Source organism: Helianthus annuus, chromosome 7, assembly GCF_002127325.2.
Source record: "Helianthus annuus cultivar XRQ/B chromosome 7, HanXRQr2.0-SUNRISE, whole genome shotgun sequence".
Taxonomy (NCBI): Eukaryota; Viridiplantae; Streptophyta; class Magnoliopsida; order Asterales; family Asteraceae; genus Helianthus; species Helianthus annuus.
The window spans coordinates 46,188,086-46,199,633 of NC_035439.2; the positions used below are offsets into that span (position 1 = coordinate 46,188,086).

The 11,548-nt window shown below is 45.2% G+C and overlaps 1 long non-coding RNA gene across 1 annotated transcript; it reads right to left on the minus strand.

Moving 5' to 3' along the window:
- Window positions 1–7,716: 7,716 nt before the first annotated feature.
- On the minus strand, window positions 7,717–8,173 carry LOC118480581. Its single transcript, XR_004863391.1, has 2 exons — window positions 8,141–8,173; window positions 7,717–7,934 (listed from the first exon to the last, which is right to left on the minus strand). It is a non-coding gene; the product is annotated as an uncharacterized LOC118480581 (long non-coding RNA).
- Window positions 8,174–11,548: the final 3,375 nt, after the last annotated feature.

Here is an 11,548-nt window from a genome sequence, read left to right on the forward strand (position 1 = left end):
TCAAATGGTAAGGCTCCACTTCCAACTTGTGGATGTTATCACGCGTGCAGTATTCCCTTTTAATGCGTTCTTTGAATTCGTTCCAGGGGGTGGCGTTAGCAGCTGCCAACCCTAGTATCTGTACTTGCGCGTTCCACTAGGTTAGCGCGATCCCTTCCAGTGTAATAGTGGCGTACTTGACCCTGCGAGCCTCAGGGCATTCACACATCTGGAATACTGACTCGAGCTTCCCAAACCAATGGAGTAGTCCCACTGCTCCTTCTGTGCCACCGAATGTGCTTGGACGACAGTCCATGAAGTTCTTGAATGTGCAGACATGTTGCTGTGCGTTCCGACCCGTTGCGCGAGAAAGATAGGTCAAGGTTAAGCGCGAGAGTTGGGTCATGAGAGTAGGATCTAACATCCTAGAATAGGTTTGGAATAGCAGGTTATACCTCCTGCTTGTGCGGCTGCAAGTGCCGCAGCAACTTGTTCGTTAATGAGAGCCGTCAACTGGGCTTGAGTCATGTTGATATATCCGGCCATGACCTTTGTAGCAAATGTAACGTAAGTGAGAATGGTTCGCGAGTAGTACGATGACAGAAGAGTGTAAGCACATAGGTGTTCTCAAGCAATAACAAGTAATGAGCAATGTAATCTAAGCATACTACGAGCAAAGTTCTATGCAGTTCTAGCAAGCAGGTAATAAACATAAACCTTATTACCTAGAATGTTGAGTCTTGCACGTGGAGCGAAGCGTCGTTGTGGATCGTTGAGAGCACTGTTCTGGTTATAGTCTGGTTTTAATAAAAACGTTTTCCCATATTAAAACCAAGTTCTCTATAACCAATGGCTCTGATACCAATCTGTCACACCCCCAAAATCCACCTGCGGAGTATCACCGCTTGGGAGCGTGACTGACCAGGATCAAGCCACCAATCATATAGAACATTATATATAATAAAAGTAAATGTCATTAACCAAACCAAATCCATATGAAAGGTGTTTCCAAAACGCAAGTAAGTTGTCAATGTTTAGCGGAAGCGTATAATCAAACCCAACATAATAAAGTACGAAATGTCATAAGTGTTTAATAAGGTAATCACGATCCAAGCCCACAACGACCCGCTCCTCCATGTGCAAGCTCCATGTACCTAACATCCTGCAAGGCATGTAACAGAGGATCAACAACTAGTTGAGCGAGTTCACGGAAAGTAAATGCGTAATCGTAAGTTCGTATGTAATATGTGGCTCTACTGGGCCGATAGTACGTTCTATTGGTGGGGGCTTCCCATGTTGTATAACCACTAGACTATTCATAATCATATGTGTTCTTCACAATCCGAGAACAGTAGTAAGTATAGGTTCACGTAGGTCTTACGTGAGTATCCTTCACATCCGAGGATAGTAATTAAGTATAAGTATCCTTCACAACCGAGGATAGTAATATGTATAAGTATCCTTCACATCCGAGGATAGTAATATGTATAAGTATCCTTCACAACCGAGGATAGTAGTAAGTATATGTGTACGTAGATTGCACGTATGTGTCCTTCACAACCGAGGACGATGGTATGGTAGTCTAGTAATAGTGTAAGTACGGTTCTATTCAATCACAATCCTTCAATCCCAATTCCCGTGCCCTGGGAATCCCATGCCTTGGTAAAAGTGTGAACTCACCTTGGTTTGCTCGGTATGTTAACTATGTGCTCACGAATAATCAATCACGTCCTATAGTTATGCATGCATACACAATCAGTTAAGCTCGCATTGATTCGCATGCAATATGTGTCACGAAGTGTATTTAAACAGTTATCACATATCATGTTTGCTGTTTAGTAAAAATCGCACCATTTACACTTGACAGGGTTAGCAGGCAATTAACATACTTCATACAGGATTTGTGACTTAGTACCATGAGCATTATAAGTAATTCATACAATTCATCAACAAACGCCAGGTCATTTAATCATGTATAAAGCTCAAACTATGTATCAAGCATAAAGGTTGGTCTAGCATATTAAACAAACTCCGACTCTTGTTGCATGATTTTATGCATCGGACATCATCAAGTATATATATCATTCCAATCAAACTTTGGACATCAGGGGCTTCACTAAGACTTGGACATCAGGGGCCTTAAAGATTCGGACCCCTTGATATACTAAAACTCGGACAGGGGGTAACACACCCCTCAAGAACTCGGACATGTGGATATACCCTCACAAAGTCGGACTAGAGAGTCCCCTTTACAAGGTCGGACCATGTGGGGAAGCCTCCCAAACTCGGACCATGTGGGGGATTTCCCCTTCATTAACCTCGGACAAAGGAGAGGGGTTAAACTCGGACCCTTGATGTTGTTTTAAAAAAAAAAGTCGGACAAGGTTATTTATCATTAAACTCGGACCTCTTTACAAGTTAATCATCGGACAAGGTAACTTATCACTAAACTCGGACCTCTTAACAAAGTTAATCATCGGACAAGGTTATTTATATTGCCTACTTGCTAGATTACATAGAACTTTGCTCGTAGTATGCTTAGATACACATGACACTATTGCATGAGAACACCTATGTGCTTACACTCTTCTGTCATCGCACTACTCGCGAACAATTCTCACTTATGCTACTTTTACTATGAAGATCATGTCTGGACGTGTTAACATGACTCAAGCCCAGTTGACGGCTCTCATTAACGAACAAGTTGTTGCGGCACTTGCAGCCGCACAAGCAGGAGGTATATCTTGTAGTTATAACTCACACCAGGATCTTTAGGTCCTACACTCCTAAACCAACTCTTCTGTTTAACCATGTCCTATTCGTACACAATAGGTCAACACGCACCGCAACCTATTTGCACATTCAAGAACTTCATGGACTGTCGTCCAAATACGTTCAGTGGCACAGAAGGAGCAGTGGGACTACTCCATTGGTTCGAAAAGCTCGAGTCAGTATTCGAGATGTGTGAATGCCCTGAGGCTCGCAGGGTCTAGTACGCCACTGGTACCTTGGAAGGGATTGCGCTAACTTGGTGGAACGAGCAAGTTCAGATTTTAGGGCTGGCAGCTGCTAACGCCACCCCTTGGAACGATTTTAAGGAACTGATCAAGCGAGAATACTGCACGCGTGATGACATCCACAAGTTGGAAGTGGAGCTTTATCATTTGAAAATGACGGGGTTAGAAATCGAAGCTTACACGAAACGGTCGAACGAACTGGCTATCTTGTGTCCAACTATGGTGGACCCTCCAATTAAGCGCATTGAGTTGTATCTCAAAGGTCTAGCGCCAGAAATCCAGAGCCACGTGACATCGGCTAATCTCGACAACATCCAAGATATTCAGCGACTCGCTCATCGTCTCACTGATCAGGCAGTGGATCAGGACAAGCTACCGAAACGTATCAGCGCTACTACTGCTACCACATCAGCCGCTACTCCTGCTACCCCCAGTGACAACAAGAGAAAGTGGGAAGGGGATTCTAGCAAAGGTTCAGCAACAGTTCAGTCTCAGGCTCAGCAGCAGAAGACTGACCACTACCAGAGTCCCAGTCAGCAGTTTTCTGGTAGTCGTGGGCAGAGAAGGTATCAAGGAAATCTCCCAAAGTGCCACAACTGTAACAGGCACCACAGCGGCCAGTGCAACAAGGGTCGTTGCCTAAGGTGTCTCAAGATGGGCCACGAGGCCAAAGACTATAGGAGCCCACGGCCTGCGAATCAGAACCAGCAACCGCAACTACCAGCTCCACAAAACCAGCAACAGCAGCAACAGCGAGGCAACAGGGGATGTTTTCAGTGTGGGGCTGAAGGACATTTCAAACGCGATTGCCCTCAATTGAACCAGAACCAGAATCGCAACAACAACAACCAGGGCAATGGTAACAACGGTGGGAACAATAATGGCAATGAAGCTAGGGGTCGAGCTTTCGTGCTAGGTCAGGGTGACGCAAGGAACGATCCTAACGTGGTCATGGGTAAGTTTCTTCTCGACGAATTTTACGTTACTGTTTTGTTTGATTCGGGTGCGGATACAAGTTATATGTCTTTGAAAGTTAGCCAAATGTTAAAACGTGCACCCACACTTCTGAACACTAAGTATGTCGTAGAGTTAGCTAATGGTAAGAGTCTAGAGGCCACGCACATAGTTCATGGTTGTAATCTTATCCCCATAGTTTTGGGTAGTTTCGACATCATCATTGGTATGGACTGGCTATCTCAACATCACGCAGAGATCTTGTGCAAAGAGACGATTGTTCGTATCCCTCGTTCCGGTCAAGAACCTCTCGAAGTTCAAGGTGACAAGAGTGGTGCAGTGGTTGGCATCATCTCCTTCCTGAAGGCTCAGAAATGTTTGCGCAAGGGTCACACCGCTATTTTGGCACTCGTTACTGACGCATCAACGAAGGAAAAGGAACTGGAAGACATTCCAGTTGTACGTGACTTCCCTCAGGTGTTTCCTGAAGACTTACCCGGCCTACCGCCTCATCGTCAGGTCGAATTCCAAATCGAGCTCGCTCCAGGGGCAGCACCCATAGCTCGAGCACCGTATCGTTTAGCTCCAACTGAACTGGAAGAACTGTCAAAGCAGCTACAAGAGCTCTTGGAAAAGGGCTTCATTCATCCAAGCTCTTCGCCTTGGGGAGCTCCAGTGTTATTCGTGAAAAAGAAGGACGATACCTTTAGGATGTGCATAGATTACCAGGAACTTAACAAGGTAACGGTGAAGAACCGTTATCCTCTTCCGCGTATAGACGACTTATTCGACCAGTTGCAAAGGTCGAGCTACTACTCCAAGATTGCTCTAAGGTCGGGTTACCATCAGCTGAGAGTCCGGGATGAGGACGTCTCCAAGACAGCATTCAGAACTCGTTACGGTCACTACGAGTTTCTTGTCATGCCATTTGGGTTAACGAACGCACCTGCCGTATTTATGGATCTAATGAACAGGGTATGCAAGCCCTACTTAGACAAATTTGTGATAGTTTTTATCGACGACATTCTGATCTACTCCAAGAGTCAGGAGGAACATGAGCAGCATCTGCGTCTTATCTTGGAACTTCTTCGAAAGGAACAACTGTACGCTAAGTTTTCAAAATGCGACTTCTGGCTTCGTGAAGTCCATTTTCTAGGCCACGTAGTAAACAAGGATGGGATCCATGTCGATCCATCCAAGGTTGATTCGATCAGGAACTGGCCTGCACCGCGTACACCAACGGAAATCCGCCAATTCTTGGGTTTGGCAGGATATTACAGATGGTTCATCAAGGATTTCTCAAAGATTGCTCAGCCGCTTACGCTACTGACACAGAGGGGTGTCACCTACCGTTGGGGTAATGCTCAGGAAACTGCTTTTCAGCACTTAAAGGATAGACTTTGCAGTGCACCTATCCTCTCATTGCCAGAGGGCACAGACGACTTCGTGGTTTACTGTGATGCATCCATCCAGGGTCTTGGATTTGTGTTAATGCAGCGCGACAAGGTCATTGCTCACGCTTCGCGCCAACTCAAGGTTCATGAACGGAACTACACGACGCACGTTTTAGAGCTGGGAGCTGTTGTTTTCGCGCTTAAGATATGGCGACACTACCTGTACGGTACCAAGTGTACTATCTACACTGATCACAGGAGTCTCGAGCATATCTTCAAGCAGAAGGAATTGAACATGCGTCAACATCGATGGGTTGAACTGCTTAACGATTATGAATGCACCATCAAGTACCATCCAGGCAAAGCCAACGTTGTGGCTGACGCTCTCAGTCGAAAGGACACTCCACCTAGATGCGTGCGAGCACTACAGCTTACTATTCAGTCTAGTCTTCCTGCACAGATACGAGATGCTCAGGTAGAAGCATTGAAACCAGAAAAACGTAAGGGCTGAAGCCTTACGCGGCTCAAGACAACGACTAGAACAAAAGGAAGACGGCGCCTACTATGTAACGGGGCGTATTTGGGTCCCACTATATGGCGGCTTACGAGAACTTGTGATGGATGAAGCACACAAGTCTCGCTACTCGGTACATCCTGGTTCGGATAAGATGTACCACGACATCAAGACTATGTATTGGTGGCCTAGCATGAAGGCCCACATCGCTACTTACGTCAGCAAGTGCTTGACTTGTGCAAAAGTCAAGGCGGAGTATCAGAAACCAGCAGGCTTACTTCAGCAACCGAAGATACCACAGTGGAAATGGGAGGAAATTTCCATGGATTTCGTTACTAGCCTGCCTAGATCCCAGCGTGGGAACGATACTATTTGGGTGATCGTGGATCGACTCACCAAGTCTGCTCACTTCTTGGCAATCAAAGAAATGGACAAGTTTTCCACACTAGCAGACATATACTTGAAGGAAGTAGTCTCAAGGCACGGGGTGCCCACCTCTATTATTTCGGATCACGATGCACGATTCACGTCAGAACTATGGCAATCAATGCACAAAGCTTTTGACTCACAGCTAGACATGAGCACAGCATATCACCCTCAGACGGATGGACAGTCTGAACGCACGATACAAACTCTAGAAGACATGCTTCGGGCATGTGTTATTGATTTCGGCAACAGCTGGGAAAAGCATCTCCCTTTAGTGGAGTTTTCATACAATAATAGCTATCACACCAGCATACAAGCCGCTCCATTCGAGGCATTGTACGGGCGTAAATGTCGGTCACCTCTCGGTTGGGCAGAGGTGGGGGATAGTCATATCACGGGTCCAGAACTTATAGTTGACACCACGGAAAATATTGCACAAATACGACAACGTATGGCGGCAGCTCGCGACCGTCAGAAAAGCTACGCGGATAAGCGTAGGAAGCCATTGGAATTTCAGGTCGGGGACCGGGTTTTACTCAAAGTCTCACCCTGGAAGGGTGTGGTTCGTTTTGGCAAACGGGGCAAGCTCAATCCGGGGTATGTCGGACCATTCGAAATCGTAGAAAGAATAGGCAAAGTAGCCTACAGATTAAACTTACCAGCTGAACTCGGTGCAGTTCACAACGTTTTTCACGTGTCAAATCTGAAGAAGTGCCTGTCAGATGAGACCCTCATAGTTCCTCTGAAGGAACTCACTATCGACGAGCAGTTGCGATTCGTCGAGGAACCAGTAGAAATCACGGACCGGGATGTTAAGGTCCTCAAGAACAAGAGAATCCCTCTTGTTCGAGTTCGTTGGAACTCCCGTCGTGGCCCAGAGTACACCTGGGAACGCGAAGATCAGATGAAAGAAAAGTACCCCCAATTGTTCGCGAACAGTACAACCACTACTGAGGCTGAAGCTACCACGGAATTTCGGGATGAAATTCCAGATCAACGGGGGGAGGATGTGACACCCCAGGAAAACCAGTAAACGATACAACTTACCTAGCTTCCTCAGTGAGTACGTACCATTTCGGGACGAAATTTATTTTAAGTTGGGGATAATGTGACAACTCGTATTTTGAACTCATTTCTGTGTAACGTTACGTGATTTTGTGATTATGTTAATAGAATGATTATGTGATTATGTGGTATGTGAATGTGTATATGTTACTTGAAACCGATCGCACATGACCCACAACCGGACACAAATCCATTCGGTCCATGTTGTTGGACTCGAGACCATGGGGCAACCCAAGTAAGGGTTCGGCCCACTTCCTTCTCATACGTATACACGCATACGCACATCATTAGTGTCACACCCCCAAAAATCCACTCGCAGAGTACCACCGCTTGGGAGCGTGACTGACCAGGATCAAGCCACCAATCATATCGAACATAGCATTTAATAATAAAAGTAGATAATGTAATTCATCACGACATGATTGATGTTCAAAACCAAACTTTGTTTAAGTAGCGGAAGCATGTAAGTAAACCCAACATAAAATAATAATGCATGAAATGTCATATGTGTTTTATTAAGCATTCACGATCCATGCCCACAACGACCTGCTCCTCCTTGTGCAAGCTCCATAAGTACCTAAGGTCCTGCAAGGCATGCAGCAGAGAGTCAACAACTAGTTGAGCGAGTTCACAGAAAATAAATTCGTTATAACAAATCATATATGCATTTAGTGGGGGCTTCCCCTGTAAGTATGTACTAATAGTGGGGGTTTCCCATGGTCATATGTATTACTGGTGGGGGCTTCCCACGTTTATCTTTACTAATGGGGGCTTCCCATGTTTGTACTTACTAGACTATTTGCAACCATGTGTTCTTCTTAAACTGAGAACAGGAATACGTACTAGGTCACGTAGGGTTTACGTGAGTGCCCTTCCCCGAGGACAGTGGTACGTGTGGGGTTTACGTAGGATTTACGTAAGTGTCCTTCTGACCCGGAAGACAGTAGTAGGTATTAGTTTACGTAGGTTTTACGTAAGTGTCCTCCTGACCCGGGAGACAATGGTAGATACTAGGTTACGTAGGTTTTACGTAAGTGCCCTGACTAACATGAGGACGATGGTCTATAGTCTAGCGTTTGCGTAAGTACGAGTAATTATCCATTTCAAATAATCCAACCCAATTCCCAACCCGAGAATCCCATGCCTTGGCTGTGTGAACTCACCTTGGTTTGCTCGGCAGATACACAAAAGGTTCTTGAACTAAGGGTGGTCAACCACGTCCTAACAGGGATACCATACAAGTCAGGTTTTGACTAAAGTAATGCACATACGGATCATGGAAAATACGCAACATCGCGTTCAACAGTTATCCTGAATTCCGGATTGGGCTCGCACAAGCTTAGGGCCTTGTGCGAGTCATCCGTTGGAGCCCAAAGCTACCCGGCCCAACATATAACATAAGTGGTTAACTAAGTAACCGGCCCAACTATCATACAGACAAGTAACACATTTCGGCCCAAATAAAAACACATAAGTGACTTGTGCGGTCCGGATTGGGTTGTGCGATCCGGCCGGGTTGTGCGATTAGAGCTAGCCCAACCCAACATATCATCCGGCCCAAACAGTTAAACAAAACATATGACTTGTGCGATCCGACAGCCTTGTGCGACTGAAGCTTGTGCGGCCAGATCAGGTCTTGTGCGACCTGATCTTGTGCGATCAACAACTTGTGTGTTTTGGGTCCTTGTGCGACCAAGGACTCTTGTGCGATTGGTTTAAAATTTTCGGAAAAACATGCAATCGGTTACAACTTAACAATTTCCTTGTTTATCATATCAATCAATTAACAAATTTCCAATCATCCAACTAGCATATCATCGATCAAACAGGGTTTTTATTATGAATTTCATATGAACCCTAACCGGTTTAATCATGAACAAACATTATAATCGTTCAATTCACATGAACATGTAGCCGAGTATATCAACATAACCCGATTCACTAGCACATCAACAAGCTACAATCCGAATCATATAACATAACAACGGATTAACATCTATCTCCAACCGATTACTTGCATGAAAGCCGATTCACATACATATAAGAATATCATTGATCATCATACATACACCTCAAATCATGCAATCGAAACATGTAACCATACATCATTTATAAACACATATCATAAAGCACTAACCGGTTAAGAACTTGTGATGAGAATGATCCGAACAACAAGGATCTTTGATCGAAAAGGGGAAATGCTTCACCGCCGGCTTCGAGAGAGAAGGAGAGAAAGCTAGGGTTCTTGTGTGTGAGAATGTTATGGTAAAAGTGTAGAATGGTTACAACACATCATGTGTTAATCGACTAGAGGGATGGGCCGAACCCAACTTGGGCTGCCCATTGATTCCGGTTACAAGCAATGCGGCCCAAATGGCCTTGTGCGCTCGAGTAATGGTTGTGCGGTTCGGATCATGTTGTGCGTTTGGGCCATTATATACGTACATACATACATTACAAAACACAAAGCACATAATCATAACAATCATTAAATAATATAGCTCATATAAGCACGTAACGTTACACAAAGTGGGTTCGAAATACGAGTTGTCACATTATCCCCAACTAAAAAGAAATTTCGTCCCGAAATTTGGTACGCACTCACTGAGGAAACTAGGTAAGTTATATCGTTCACTGGTTTTCCTGGGGTGTCACATCCTCCCCCCGTTGATCTGGAATTTCGTCCCGAAATTCCGCAGTAGTAGCTTCAGTCTCAGTAGTGGTTGCATTGGTTTCGAATAACTGGGGGTACTTTTCTTTCATTTGATCTTCGCGTTCTCAGGTGTACTCTGGGCCACGACGGGAATTCCAACGAACTCGAACAAGAGGGATTCTCTTGTGTTTGAGGACCTTAACATCCCGGTCCGTGATTTCAACTGGTTCCTCGACGAAGTGCAACTGCTCGTCGATAGTGAGCTCTTTCAATGGAATTATGAGGGTCTCATCTGACAGACACTTCTTTAGATTCGACACATGGAATACGTTGTGAACTGCACCGAGTTTAGCTGGTAGGTTTAGCCTGTAGGCTACCTTGCCTATTCTTTCAGTGATTTCGAATGGTCCAACATACCGTGGATTGAGCTTGCCTCGTTTACCAAATCGAACCACACCTTTTCAGGGTGAGACTTTAAGTAAAACCTGGTCCCCGACCTGAAATTCCAATGGCTTCCTACGCTTATCAGCGTAGCTTTTCTGGCGATCGCGAGCTGCCGCCATGCGTTGTCGTATCTGTGCAATTCGTTCAGTAGCATCAACTACCATTTCTGGACCTGTAATCTGACTATCTCCCACCTCTGCCCAACAGAGAGGTGACCGGCATTTACGCCCATACGATGCCTCGAATGGAGCGGCTTGTATGCTGTTGTGGTAACTGTTTGTCACACCCCCAAAAATCCACCCGCGGAGTACCACCGCTTGGAGGCGTGACTGACCAGGATCAAGCCATCAATCATATCAAACATAGCATTTAATAATCAAAGTAATTAACGTAATTCATCATGACATGATTGATGTTTCAAAACCAAACATTGTTTAAGTAGCGGAAGCATAGTAACGTAAACTCAAAATAGTTATAAGTTCAGATATCGTTCATGATCCAAATCCCACAACGACCTGCTCCTCCCTGTGCAAGCTCCATAATGTACCTAAGGTCCTGCAAGGCATGCAGCAAATAATCAACAAACTAGTTGAGCGAGTTCACAGAAAGTAAGTTCATAACATAGTGTATAAGTTTAACTAGTGGGGGCTTCCCATACTAGTGTGTACTAAAGGTGGGGGCTTCCCAAACCTTGTGTTTATATTACTGGTGGGGGCTTCCCACGATTATCCTTACTAATGAGGGCTTCTCATCAGTGGTACTTACTAGACTAACTTCCAACCATGTGTTCTTCTTTACCGAGAACAGGAATACGTACTGGGTCACGTAGGCTTTACGTGACGTGCCCTTCCCCGAGGACAGTGGTACGCGTGGAGGCTACGTAGGCTTTACGCAGCGTGTCCTTCCGACCCGGAAGACAGTAGAAGGTATTGGGTTACGTAGGCTTTACGTAACGTGTCCTCCCGACCCGGGAGACAAATGGCAAATACTGGGTTACGTAGGCTTTACGTAACGTGTCCTGACTAACCTGAGGACGATGGTCTATAGTCTAGTGAATGCGTAAGTACGAGTAACTCTTTCAATATCAACATATCCAACCCAA